At 39.5% G+C, this 10,901-nt stretch overlaps 1 long non-coding RNA gene across 1 annotated transcript; it reads left to right on the forward strand.

Moving 5' to 3' along the window:
• The first annotated feature begins 9,686 nt into the window (after positions 1 to 9,686).
• LOC147440598 (uncharacterized) lies at positions 9,687 to 10,026 on the forward strand. The gene is made up of 2 exons (XR_015184339.1): positions 9,687 to 9,784; positions 9,906 to 10,026. It is a non-coding gene; the product is annotated as an uncharacterized LOC147440598 (long non-coding RNA).
• Positions 10,027 to 10,901: the final 875 nt, after the last annotated feature.

The raw sequence follows: 10,901 nt of genomic DNA on the forward strand, positions 1-10,901 counted from the left end.
AACACACTCCAAATCCACCTTCTAAAATGCGTAGCAACGAATTGCACTACCAAACGTTTCATGAAAACTTTATTTTTGAGAAACTCTCCACTTGTAAAAATACCCATGTAGCACTAATACTAGAAAAAATATTCATCCATAGATTCAATGGCACAAGTTCCGTTGGATACAACAGTTTTTGGACTCATTCACCGCACTGCAAAAAATACACGTTCTTGAAACAAGTAGGAAAAGATATAAATAACTTATACCTCTATTGTGCATGCCACATTTAAAAATAAGGTTTTGTTAATTTATTTTTTCTTCCATTGCTTGCCCCTGACTAAGTTGATCCTTTATTAGTAATATGCTTACTTCTTCAAGTCCAAAAAAATAAAAAATACACTGTCTTTCACATGGCTTGCTTAAAGTTATTGTCCTCTCATAAATTCTTGATATGGTAGTCTGCTTTTTAAAATGTATATCCTTTTAATTTCCATAGTCTTTCCAATGTCTTTGAAAATGTCCACTAAGTTGATGCTTTATCACTAGTATGCGATTACTTCCACTTTAAAATAAATCAAAACTACGTTCTCTTCCACATGGCACACTTAATATTAACGTCCTCTCATAAATAGTTGATGTATTCATTTGTTTTGAAACTTTATATCTGTTAAATTTTCACATCCACTCGAGCATACCTCTCCATTAGGCCAACCAAGCAAGACTAGTTTCCCATTAGCCTATGGGCTACTCGTGCCCTATTTTATCATGTTGTGGGGCTTTATGCTAGGGTCAAGCAGCTTGTCAGTAGCCCTTGTGTGCTGGGGTGGGTGGCCCTTATAGAAGGAAGCCCCTTGCATTATTAGAGGGTAGCCTTACCAGTTTTTTGGGTAGCCCACAAGCCCTCTAAGACTAGGAATTGGGCAATAGGTCTCAATACCTTGCATTTTCCTCACGACAACCTTACAAAGACTACATGGTGATGCAGGGGCACAACACCTCATCAAGTGGTGCGCATCATGGAGAGGAGAGATCCTAGATTCCTTAGAGGGAAGCCACATTTTGTGTGGTGTCAGCATGCTGCTTGGTCTCACCATATCAATGGTAGCAAAGCGAGAACCACAAATACTAATATGTCAATCCGTGGGATTTAGTTCTGACTAGTGCATGGTGGCTATGAGAGGTTTTTAATCCCTTGAAAAACCGAGTCACAACATACTACTCTCAAGAATCAATCTCTAGCGAGCGTCGCTAGTGAGTGTCGATCACGAAAAGTGAATCTTCCAACCACAATTACACATACGTCTAAGCTAAAGTGCTTCAAACTGAATCGAACTTGATAACAAGGTAGATAAGTCCAAAATAGAACTTCTATATGGTCTCCAATCTTCCATTTGGTAATAAAAAAATCACACCTATTATGAATGACCTATTTTAGCACGTCAGTTTTGACATTTAATACACTCAATAGCTTCCAAGTCTAAGGGAGCACTATCATCTCTTATGCTTGGAATTCCAAAGAGATGCATAAATCAATCGAAGAACGCCACAATAGCACAGAATATGGCCACGCCAAAAACACAAAAACTTTGCAAGACTTTGAATTGAAGAGCTTTCACTTGTGATCGCAATGCAAGTCGTGGATCTGCAATAACACAAGGGAGATAGAGCATGAGAAGCAAAAGGATAGAACAAGTACTTAGAATGACAGAGCGCTCACTTTCATTATCCAAACCTCCGATTTAATTCACAAAAGTTGGCCTTTATACTTTGCCAGAGAACTAGTCCTTTGGCAAATATACTCATAAAGCTAGCAAACTAAGTGCCCCGGCACTTAACTTACAAGCTAAAATCCATTAATCCCAATCTAGTTAGTAAAGGCTTACATATACATCCAAAAAAATAAGAATTATAAATGTGAATTCTTCTTATACATTCAAGCATGTAAATATGTATTTGATCTTCTTTCTTTGTAGTGATGAAATATGTTATATACAAACTAGAATTTAGAAATTTTCAAAAAATTATGTATCAATTTATTTTATATGTGATCTTAAGTGCTAAAATTCACACCTCTTCAATCAAAGAGTTTTGATCTTGATACTTGTTTTGTCCATGACATTGGACAATTTTCTTGACCTTTTCTAGTGCTATGTTATTCATTTCCTTTTGGCACTTTGTAATGCTCTTCAAAATTGGTTTTGATAACGTGTCCCATTTTTCTATTTGTTTCTACAAATTGTTGTAGCATGACACCATATCAAAAGTGCAAGATGATGGCACAAGAGGATGAATTTCCTTACGTGTAATTATCAAGGATAATTTGTGCTTCTATATGAGTCGTTTCTTTGAAGAAAATACATGCATTGTTGCTTAATATTTTAATTATGTATTTTGTAAAGCCTGCAAAGCATTATAATTTGTTTGGATCAAGTTGATGTTGTATATTTTATATCTACTTTAAAATATAGAGCATATTGTAAAATATTTATGATAGAACTTTGAAATATGAAAATAGTATTTTTTACACCCATCCATAAACTCTCACAATGTTTCTTTAATCTCAAAACCCTCTATATACTCGTTGTGTTCATAAACTACCATACCTGTAAGTTTAACTTGTGAATTGAAAAGCTGAAACCTTTTATTTTTTCCTTAAAGTAGTTTGTCTTCTTTTTCTTGTTCAACTCGTGCCTTTTTGAAAATTTACTTGAAAATCTAAAAAAGACAAATACATTATAGTAATTTCTTTTGTTTTGATATACCATTTATAAATTCTGACTCCATCTCCATGGTCCAAACTTCTTTCAAGGTCCGTTTCAGCTCCTTATATTTTGCTTTGCGTTCAATTTTTGTGTCTGAATATTGTCCCGTTATCTTTCTTTTATGCAGTCCATTGCATCCACTTTCATCAAGAATTGAGTTTTATTTTCCATCGTGGGTTTTGATGTTTTTATTTTTATGTTATAAGACTACATTGATTAGTTTGTAAATTTTTTTGACCATTATCGATCCTGAGAATTTTGGTTTCGATTCCTTAAAGTTTGATGACATCGCCTGCATCTTTTCCTCTACCTTCTTTTGCACTTTCTCTTCACCCTCTCTACGTTGTTTTTGTCTCCAAAGATCATATCGTTTGAGTTGATCTTTTTTGGAATCTTTTGTTGGCCCGCCAATTTTGTTTAACCCATTGATATCTCTCTGTTTATTTCCCTTATCTTGTGCCGTAGTTACTACTTGAACTGGAACTATGGGTTCCTCCTCTGAGGAGCTACTTGGCACAAATTGAACTATGTTTATGGTTGTTTTTTCTTTATTTACTGGATTCCCAGGACAATCTTTTGGAAAATTTCCGTCTTTACAACCACATGCTCCACAAAATGCCTCTATAGGTCCCACATTCTTATTTGGTTTGGGATAGTCATTTTTCCAATGGTCATTTGCTCCGCAGTTATGTCAATTTTTTAATTTTGGTTTTGGCATTGGTTTGATCATGGAAGATCTAGCTCCCTGGTTTGCAATGAAGTAAACAGGTGTCATCTCTGGAGAGGTGAGGAGAGAAGAAAGACACGAGCACTAATTGCAATCTCCCCGCGTGCAAGAGTGAGCATTTTCCTCTTGCACGTATTTATTTATAGATTCTTCAATGCTAGAAAATGAATACACATTGACCGGCCGGGCATAAATGGCTATAGCTCGTAATGACCACTTGACTAATAAATATACATATCCCTTATCCACAAGATCATGTGCATCAGCAATCTCCTCAAGTGTAGGCTCTGGTGGGACATCTGCCTCTATGATTAGTGCACAAGCATCATTAATTAGTATAGAATTTGTCATGATATCTATCTCTAATGGCTCAATAATGATCTCTGGTGTATGAACAATCTCAATAGGCTATACATCCTTTGTACAACAAGTAACATCCTCTAGAATAGTCACTCTAGGTGTCTTTATGGTATTCTCTCTGGTATATTTTTCCTATCATCAATATGAGCATTCATCTCCTTTATCTCAATCACTCTAGATCTCAATTGATTAAATGTGCTCTGTGGCAAAATTGGTCTATGTGATGGAGATTTGGGAGGTGACCTAGTAGGGAAAGTTTATCTAGCAAATGTGTGTGGACTTTACATGGTCATCATTATAAGATCTTGGCCATGCCATGAAGAATAGGGCACTTCAATCATAAGGGAACATCTAATACCAAATATGTCCCTATAAATCCTATCATGAGGATCTCTTATCAGATTTACCATAAGGCTCATGGCTAGCTCAAAACGTCCTGTGGTATGCTCTCATTGGTAAGTGGACATAGATTGAGTTGAGATTCCTCCCTATACCTCATGTATATACTACTAGGTACTATAGTAGTACCACTTATGGACACATTCACATCTAAGTGGGAGATTGTTGGGATAAAGGTGGTGTGCCTCTTATTCTTACCGCATGCGCTAGAGGCATCCGATCCCCCATCACTTGTGCATACATTATTTTTACTAGATAGAAGAATAAGGGGCTCTCTCACATATTATTGTGGTGAGTTGCTCCACCCACATCCTAAGTTGTCTCTCTCTCTCTCTCTCTCTCTCTCTCTCTCTCTCTCTCTCTCTCTGCGCACACACCGCATTTTCACACCCTTCATCTGTGCGCATAGTAACTCTGGTGGTGTAATGGAATCTGGCTCTTGTGCTTCATATCAGCCCTCACCTAGACGGTTTGGATGATGTGAATCCTAGACGTGATCTAAGTCATATCGATTGTGTACACTATAATAGGTACTTCACATTAGCGAGGCTCGCAGTGCAACGCTCAAAAGTGAAAATCCACGGCGTCGCTATTTTATTTTGTTACATAGCGACGCCCATAGCGACAGCGATAGGGGTAAAAAATAAACCGAGAGCACCAGAAACTCAGATCTCAGATCTGAGTTTCGGTGCTCAAGCGAAAGAGGTAACCCATGCTCTCCCTCTCTCTCTCTCTCTTTCTTCTCCACACACACACACACACACACACACACACACACACACACACACACACACACACACACACACACGAGGAGAGGAAGGAGAGCCAGGTATGCTCCTTCCTTCTCCTCTCTCTCATGTTCCCTTCCCCTCTTTCTCTTCTCTCCTTCTGTCTCTCTCTCTCTCTCTCTCTCTCTCTCTCTCTCACACACACACACACACACACACACACACACACACACACACACACACACACACACACACACATTGTGTCTTTGAGAGAGAGAGAGAGAGAGAGAGAGAGAGAGAGAGACAGAGAGAGAGGAGAAAACAAAGAGAAAGAGAAAGAGAGAGAGAGAGAAAAAACCAAAGAGAAAGAGAGGGGGAGAAGACGGAAAGAGAGAGGTAAGGGGAGAAAACAAACAGAGAGAGAGATAGATAAAAAAAGTAGAGAAAATATGAAATGAAATGTTATATTAAGATTTAAGATTAGGTTAGATTTAAAATTACATTTAATTAAAATTAGGTTATATTAAGATCTAAGATTAAGTTAGATTATATATTTAACTTATATTCAAAATTTATGCTAAATTTAAAATTAGGTTAGATTTAAGATTAGGTTAAGATTTAAATTATATTTAAAATTAGGTTAAATTACATTTAGGTTTAGGTTAGATTTATGTTTATGTTGAGTTTAAGATTAGGTTAGATTTAGATTTACGTTAAATTTAAAATTAGGACAAGTTTTAAGGTTAGCTATGCTAGATTTAAGCTAGATTACATTTAGGTTTAGGATTTAAGATTGGATTAGATTTATGTTTATGTTGAGTTTAAGATTAGATTAGATTTAGATTTAAGATTAAATTATATTTAGATTTAAGTTAGATTATATTTACATTCAGGTTAGATTTAAGATTAGATTAGATTTAGGTTTATGTTGAGTTTAAGGTCGATTAGATTAGATCCAGATTTATGTTAGATTTAAAATTAGATTAGACTTAGGTTAGATTTTAGGGCATGTCAATGAAGGCTTTGCCCAAAAAGCAAACACTAGTTACACAACAATATGTATATTCCCATCAAAATCTGACACCTATTAACTCACCCACTAACCATGTTCAATTAGCTCAAAATCACCATATGTTCAATTAGGTTAGATTTAAGATTATATTTTGGATTTAGTTTTTATATTAAAGTCTATCTTCGGGATTACAAAAAAAATTTAGAGTTAGGCGAATGGTGATCCCTCTCTTCCTCTCTATGGATGTGACCTTAAGTTGGAAAGCTTTCAACGACATGATACTCAGATTGGAGGCCAACATGTAATGTGCGAAGTAATCCCTCGAACAAAGATCTGCTGTGAAGAGATGTTATGATGCTGTGAATTGCTACAGCTAGAGAAGAGGCAAATGGGTTTTGTCCACTACATCACTATCATGTAGACGTGGGTGTGTAGATTTCTCGTATCCATAAATATAGGCATTGACCAATAAAGACGAGATTATAACCCGGGGGTTCTGATCTCCGTGTACCTCTAGACCAAGGTGTGCGGGGATCAGACATGACTAGAGAATGTGAGGTAGTTTACAGTGCGAACAAAGAAAGAGAGAGAGAGAGAGAGAGAGAGAGAGAGAGAGAGAGAGAGAGAGAGAGAGAAGATGGAAGATTCCAATTTAAGATTAAATTTATGTCCAGGTTATAAGGTTTTTACATTCATTATGAATAGTGACGAGGATGTGGGGCCATCCAACCGAAACACCTGTCTCTCAACAAGGATCTTATGTCCTTGTAATCAATGCAAGCATGCTGTGCGACGGACAAGATGTGTTTCTTTACAACACGTTCGTGAATTTGGCGAGTTTGATCCATCTATTATAGATCGATTTGTTGCCAATTATAACTCGTCGGACTCTGACGCTGACCAATAGGCACCAATCTTGCAACCCAATAGATGTGTTCGTAGGCGCTTTGGTCAAGCAGCTTACATGAGGCCACAAAATGTAGCCTTTGACACCTCGGAGGATGATCATGCAGACCACATTCCCAACAAGGCAATGTTTGAGCTCGAGATCGATGACATGATCGAGACGATCATGGATTCAGAAAGGCTTATCTATGATGATATGAAAAGTGAAGCCGATACGCCATTGTATGATGGAGCACGTGTGTTTAGATTGAAGGCGCTCTTGGTTCTTTTCAACATGCAAGCAAAGTTTGGATGGAGTGACACTAGCGTTACAACGCTTTTCAGGTGATCTATTACAATGTGTTTACTTCAATAAAAAACTCTAGATGTATAATGATATGATAGATCACTTACACAAGTGTACCGCATTTTTTTCGCTGTGTACGGAAGATGACGGAAGATCTAGAGGCTAAAATCAACCTATTTTGCATGCTTCACAATCCAGTGATGCAAAAGTGGATTTCACAATTCGAGGATGCAAAGCAAGAGCGACAGAGGGCACGAATTGAGTGGAGACGGGGAAGATGACCGCAGATGCATTATCCGGCGGGTCTGGATAGCCTACCAACATTCATGAGCTTAAGATGGTTGCACAACCAATTGAAAAGCGCACAACAGTGCTGTGAAGAAGTGACTGAGGAGGAGTGGGAGTACTCTCGGGGTTGCGCGACCAAGGTAAGTTTTCAATGTACGACTAGCGACTTTCTAGATGTTTGAACATCCACTTATAATCTTTGTTGGTTGCAGTATAAGTCATACACAACAGCATGGTGTAAAGGTCGACATTTTAGGGTGGAACGGATTGACAAAAAGCGTTTTACTCTAGATTGTGGAATCGTGGCAAAATTTGAACAGTCTAGTTGTCGACGGTCCTCTGATGCAGATCTTGTGGTGGCGCTGAGGTGGTGCCAGACGAGCATCAAGCTGCTACTCTCTATGGGGTGCATGCAGAGGATATACAAAAATAAAACGGCGGACATTTGCCTAAACGGAGAGCTATATATAGACATAGGGAGTTATGCTGAGATCTATATAGACATAGGGAGTTATGCTGAGCTATGCGAGGATGAGAGAGAGACCTCTTAAAGCCATAAACATTGTATTTGAACAATTTTGCTCCGTTTTATAATATATATTGTATTCACGTGGCTTTTTGTCCATTCCTGTCTATGTGCTATACTTGAGAAATTTAAATTGTGTTTAATCCTCATTACTACCACTTCAGGTATGCTCCAGGTATGTTCTCACAAGCTGGGACACTCCATGTCTGATACGTCGACACACCACTGTGCTCCGAGTGCGATGGAGACTGAGGGTGCAATCATAAAGGAGGTGATCCGTCTCTGCTCATAGATGCTGCTCGTCCCTCCACTAGATATAGTGGATGGACGAGTAGCATCTATGAGCAGGGATAAAGCACCTCTTTTGCGATTGCAGCCTCGGTCTCCATCGCAGTACGAGTTTCATCCTTTTACAAGATACGTAGAATGCACACAGGAGACAAATTCACAAGAACTTCACATGAATCTCTCTACACAGGAATCCCTCCCCCTTTATGAGTCCTCTCTCTCTCTCTCTCTCTCTCTCTCTCTACACAGGAATCCGTCTCCCTATTATCTATAGTATAGATTATAATTTGTCCATGTTCTCTTCTCCATTTAATATTAAGATTAAATGTTCGTGTGTTTAATTTAGGTATAGATGATGATGAGTTTCTTTCTTCTTTGTCACCCCAGCAGAGGAGGTGGTACGAGGACCGTCATCGATCTGGAGCACCATCACATCGTTCCACTCCTTCATTGTCTACCTCTGTTTTGGAGCATTCAGTGCGCTACGAAGCTTCGGTGTCGACGAGACGATCTTCACACTCGTCTAGGTATCGACGCTCTAGTGGTGGCGGTGGCGGTTGTTGTGGGGATACTGCCACCGACGCCTCGACACCGGCTCGTGTTCGATGAGGCTCCTTACCTTCCCCTTCCTTGCCCGCCTCCACACTAGCCACGACATTGCCATCTAGGCCAGGTTTTTCACGGCTATCGGCCGTTCCTGGCTAGCCGCACACCACTAGATACTCCTCCGGGAGTCACCCCAGTCGACACTCCTTGCTTCGGGACCCACACTCCAGTGGAGACACCTGATGTCCGTACCCCCATTGAGATTCCGCTAGAGACCCCTACCGAGACACCTAGGTTCACACGTCACAGGCGAGAGGGCTTGCCGTACTCGGTCGACATCAGCGGCGACATCATTTTGGATGACAAAGGCAAGAAGGTGATCTCGCGCATGCGCGGTCTTTGCTCTCAGGTGTTTAGACGCTACATACTAAAAACCTGGAGTGAAGTGCCAAGTGAATTAAAAGACAGAGTCATCAGCATGCTGCATGACGAGTTTCCCATGTCAAGTCGGGATGAGCGCTTCAATGAAGACCTGATGAAGATTCGAATGCGCGAATACTGCACGCACAAGCATTCTGAAGTAGAAAAAACAATAAAGCATGTGTAGAACATACCAGATTGGTTGGCCAAAGAAGATTGGAAGAATGCGAAGTGAGCAGCGCGCGAGAATCCTGACAAGTGGAAGCAACAAAAGGAGGCAGCCAAAGCGCAAGTAGAGGCAGGGAGCTCGCACCACTTAGGGAGCGGCGGGTGGGCATCATTTGAGGCTGATTTTCTAAGTGTTTTTGCATTGCTCTTTAGGTTTAATAGTTACATCTATTTATACTTTTAAATTCTAACATAATGGATTCTTTGTATGTTTTGAACAGTGGTCAATGACAGAACGTGACTCCACACCGTACGAGTGCGAGTACGCAGGCAGAAAGGGCTTAAACGCCCTGATGGACATTATGAGTTCTCGCGGCGGCATGGTTAGTATTTCACTTTACTCTTTTACATTTATTGTATTTTAATGATAAGCTAAGAAAATAAATTGTTTTGTAATTATATGTTTATACTTACAGAAAGTACGTCTAATTGCTTTTTTTGCAGAATCCGACAGATACACCGCTTGGACGCGATGAGACGTCTGATTTAGACGACGTCAGTTTAGCCGTAGCCATACCGTAGCCATAGCTAGATAGCATTAGTTTCCTTTTTTCATAGATTGTATATTGAGATGACGTGTATATGTCTTTTTGTAACTATTGGAAAACAATGTATTTTCTCAATAATGACAATTGTGTTGTAACTATTACATTGCAAAGCTTAACAATCAAGATTTTGCCTATGGTATGTATGATTGTCATTGATTTACTTTTGTCCAATCACTTTTGTCAGTTTTGTATCTTTATTCTGGAAACAATACTATGCATGATGGAGTTAATGGTTATATTGTCTTGTGGGTGACTACTTTGGGTCTATACCTTGCACTTTCTTTCAAAGGTGAATTTGGGCTTTTCTTGGATTCATTTAGGTTTACTCTATTATTGAAACATTCAATATGGTTGATGGGTGAATGCCTTGCCACCCAAATTTTTTAACTCTCGGGCGTCGCTATAAGCATCGCTATATAAGGCTTTGCAACGTCGCTATGAGCGTCGCTATAGGAAGCCTGCAACCGTCATGTTGGAATTAGGGTTGCAGAGAAATGCACACAGCTTGGAGAAGAAGAAGGAAACTCAAGGCACACAATAGAGAGTGTGTTACTTAGTGTGCAATGGAAAGATAGATAGCCCTAGAGTGATGGGCGTATATACAATGCTCGGGGGAAAAAACCTCCTAAAGAGGGGAAAAATGCCCCGACGGCCCTAGTGTATTCACACACATCACTACCGCATGTATATGGTAACAAATCCCCCCTGGAGTGATGCTGTGAACGAGAGCTGGCACATGAGTAAAGGGAAGTGCCATGCCTTGAGGACATGATCAATCCACAAAGGGGAGTAAGCCCAAAGCTAAGCTTCAAGCTTCTCATGAGACAATGCCTTTGTGAAAAGATCTGCAAGGTTGTCCTGTGTTGGCACAGAAGCCAAGCTGATCTCTCTT

Source organism: Adiantum capillus-veneris, chromosome 15 (assembly GCF_014529385.1).
Source record: "Adiantum capillus-veneris isolate H3 chromosome 15, ASM1452938v2, whole genome shotgun sequence".
NCBI classification, from domain to species: domain Eukaryota; kingdom Viridiplantae; phylum Streptophyta; class Polypodiopsida; order Polypodiales; family Pteridaceae; genus Adiantum; species Adiantum capillus-veneris.